Genomic DNA, 3,887 nt, shown 5'->3' on the forward strand with positions numbered 1-3,887 from the left:
GACTGTGATTAAAGTAAACAAACTGTTTAATGACAAATTAACTTGGGTGTTTGTTTTATGCCAATCTCTTAAGATTCTTGTCAGACATTAAGGTTCGATATCGTCCGATTTATCATGGCTACAGATCCGCCGCGTAAACACATGTTTGTTAGTTCCACAAATTGTTTAAAGAAAGCTTGCCTTTCACGACACCCTTTTCAAACTGTGGTAACAAAATAATATTTGTGTCTTTGATAATATTTTGTGCAAACAAAAACGGTGGTGTTTTCGATACCGGCTATTTAATTACATCACTTAATTTTTTAAAAAAATGCATGGAAAACCCGAGTTTTGGCTGAACAAGAGCGTTTCGCTCATATATTTTGAACATAAGAAGTTTTCAATCATGACACATTCCCAGTTTTTTGGAGTCATGGTGCGGCAAAGTGTTTTAAAGGTTTGAGACAATATTAAAATTTATAAATTTTCATTTAAAAGGAAAAACTTTGGTTCCACAAAATTACATCAGTTTTGAAGTTTAAATCTAAAAAGCCTCGAATTTGAAATAAATTGAATGTGAGTCTTTATTCATACTAAGGTTACAGGATGTGAATGGCGCGATGCATTATAAATGGATATATTTTTTTTTTGTTTTCCATCTCATAAATAAAAAAAAAAAGATAACGATATTGATTTTATAATTTCCATTGTCCTCAAAAGTTATTTTAGTAAAAGGTTCTGTGGTTGTCCAAACATGTTCTGCATTAGCAATGGTACTTGTATATATTGAAACTTTTACTACAGGATGATTTCTTATACTAGAAAAATAATTGCATAAATTACAGTAATCATGATATGGATTGTAGTGTGGAGAATTTGATTATTTAAAGCATTTATTTAATAAGTTATATTTTTTCAAGAAAAAGAAAAAATGTTTGTCAGCCGCCGGATTGTTCCGTGCCGGAACCCGGGATTGAACCGGGGGCCTTTAGATCTTCAGTCTAACGCTCTCCCAACTGAGCTATTCCGGCTGACAAGTATTACGAATTTTAAATTTCGTTTAATCAATTGGCATTGATTTGAATCGTCAGTCTACTTAAAAAAAAAAAGCAGATGGGATATCCCCCTAAGAAATAGGTATTTCACATTTAGGAAAAGAATTTACCATTTTAATTTTCATGCCCAATCATAGAAAATTTTTATAGTTTTACATTTCGCACAATCAAAAAATCCTATACTAGAAATAAATTTCCCATGCTGGTCTCTTTTCCCTACTCTCCTTTTCAACAGAAATTAGGTGGAAAGCAGTGTTTTGCTCAACGGTGAACCCCACCTGAAAAATCACTACCCCCCCCCCCCCCCCCCAGCAAGTGTACGCACATGCCTCTGACTAGCCTATCCAGCGACAAATGGTGGAAAGGGAAACACTTCAAAGATGTCCTAGAACGTCAGAGGTTAAATTTCGTCTCATTTGCAATTTCTAGTTTTTCATCATTTAAATTTCTATCCATTACTTTGTATCCGACACAAAGGAGATAAGATACATGTACAGTGTTGTAGGTTTCCTAGGGTTTTTTTTATGCGAACTATTATGTTTTTTTTACACCGATAACATAATTATAAATTGATAAAATCTAAAAGATTTTATTGTTTTATTTCATTCTAAAAGTATATATATATATCGGGTACAGAACAATTAATTTAGTTACAAAATTTAAACAATCAATGACTAAAAAGGAATTATTTAGAGCAGTTAAGTGGCTGAAAATAACTCCAAACTAAAGTTTTAAGACACATGAAATTGAAAAAAAAAATCAACATATTACAACAATCATTTTGATCTTTTGAAATCTCAACAAACAACAATTTTTTTTAACTTCTGAAATCTTCGAATATAAGAATAGGTTTGAGCAAAAAAAAAAAAAAAAAAAAAAAAAAAATCAGTAAAACGCGATCATTTTTCTCTCTAACTATAATCGGTCAAAACTTTTTTTTGTTTGTAGCATTTTGTACCGTTATATGGCCTTCTTAATATGTGAACATGATAAAAGTTTTAATAAACTAAGCACATAAAAATAATTAATATTCTCTAACAGTGTATTAAATAGAGGAAAATTTGGTTTTCCATTAATTATATATTTTACTTTTATCACAACATATTTATCTTAATTTGGTTGTAGCATTTGTTTGACCATATTTGATATTGTCTTTGTAGGCAAATAGAAAAAAAATCTTTTCGAAGAGAGTATCGTCTGGCAACTGTATTTTTAAAATTCTTATTGTCAAATATAAAAGGGTCAAATTTTATCTGTGGGATAAAAAACCACGTTTTGGTTTTGGGGCAAAGTGGCTTAGCATCAATATACATATTTTCTTTCACCTATAAATGAATATTAGAGTAAGAAATGTGAAGATGACGTCATAAATGACAGAAAAAAAAATTCAACGTCAAAAGGCTTAATATCAATTTTTATCCTATATATATACTATATACCCAAATTGTTTTGGTACGTGTATATTGTACATAAGCTTGTGCATTTGAGTTTCATAACACTATATACGAAATTTAATCAATAATTGTATACATGAAATTATGTATTGACAGATTTAAAAAAATCTATAGTATAGTTTGTACTTGAGTGTGTTCATGCAAATTCTTTACCTCTGCATGTAGAACTCTTTGTAGCAGCTCTTACATAAGTTTGAAAGTTTATGTGTAAATTAATATATTACATTCAATTAATGTCAATGAATGGCACAAAAAAAAAAACCTGACTTCCCGAGTGCGGATATTCTAATACATGTTCAACTATATTACTAGTAATTTATCTACAATGAATAAGACCTAGCAACTCGATCATTATGATTTTATTTCATATACTGCACATATATCTGCTATTTTTAAAAATCAATTATGAGACTTGTTTTTATTGGATAATACACATGTATATCAAAAACATATTTAAAACAACTGTTTATATTATGATTTTTATGTTGACATTGATGCGAGTGAAATAAATTCTTTATACAGATAAAAAAAATAATAAATATACAATTATTATACTCGTTTATTCAACTGCCTTTTGTAATATTTAAAAAAATTCCATACTTTTTTTTTTTAATAAAAAGAAATATATACATATATTTCATCCGGAAAATATGAGTTTAATATGAAATATAATATTTACGAAAAGTGATGGATTCAGATGCTCTGCGTGTTCTATAAAAACAGTTACAGAATGATAGAGAAAATATGCACTTTATATCCTAGAAGTTAGAAAACAGATCCTGCCATGTTCCTTTTTACTCTGATATTTTCCCCCAGTATCATATAAATGATAAGACTGGATTTCACGCGCAATGCCAACTTTTTTATCTGCTAAAACTCGCGAAATCAACGGTCAGGCACTGCGCTCTGAAACGACACACCCTCGGAGATGTTGGTATTTTGGAGAATTCGTGGTTCGATGATTAGATAAGAGCTATATATGAAAGTCTTTCATGTTTATATCTCTCAGCTTTATCTATTGTTTTCCCCTAGTCTCTGCAGGGTATAAACATGTACCCGTTATCTCTTTAATCTAATTAAATATTTGACAACAATGGCACGCATTGTGATTTGGTTGCCTAACTCTATGGAATATGCACTATAAAGTTTTTTTGTTTAATTTTTCATACCACCAAATATTTACTGTGGTATATTAATCGATAAATGAAAATGTAATTTTTCATTCATGCATCACAAATGTTGTAGTTTATCTCGTGGGGCGTGTTTGTTTTCATTGTCGTAGTTTTCTATGAAAGGCGGTACCCTTCTATTGACAGGTGCTCTTAACGTCAGAAAACTGATTACCGTTGCCAGGACGACATCGTCTTAACCAATCGATCGAAGCAGTTCTATGTCAATC

The 3,887-nt window shown here is 30.3% G+C and overlaps 1 non-coding gene across 1 annotated transcript; it reads right to left on the minus strand.

Moving 5' to 3' along the window:
* Positions 1 to 937: 937 nt before the first annotated feature.
* Positions 938 to 1,010, minus strand: Trnaf-gaa (transfer RNA phenylalanine (anticodon GAA)). Its single transcript has one exon. It is a non-coding gene; the product is annotated as a tRNA-Phe (tRNA).
* Between the last annotated feature and the right edge of the window lie 2,877 nt (positions 1,011 to 3,887).

This window comes from Saccostrea cucullata, unplaced genomic scaffold (assembly GCF_032062105.1).
Source record: "Saccostrea cucullata isolate Sc308-1 unplaced genomic scaffold, CSIRO_AGI_Scuc_v1 ctg5, whole genome shotgun sequence".
Classification (NCBI taxonomy): domain Eukaryota; kingdom Metazoa; phylum Mollusca; class Bivalvia; order Ostreida; family Ostreidae; genus Saccostrea; species Saccostrea cuccullata.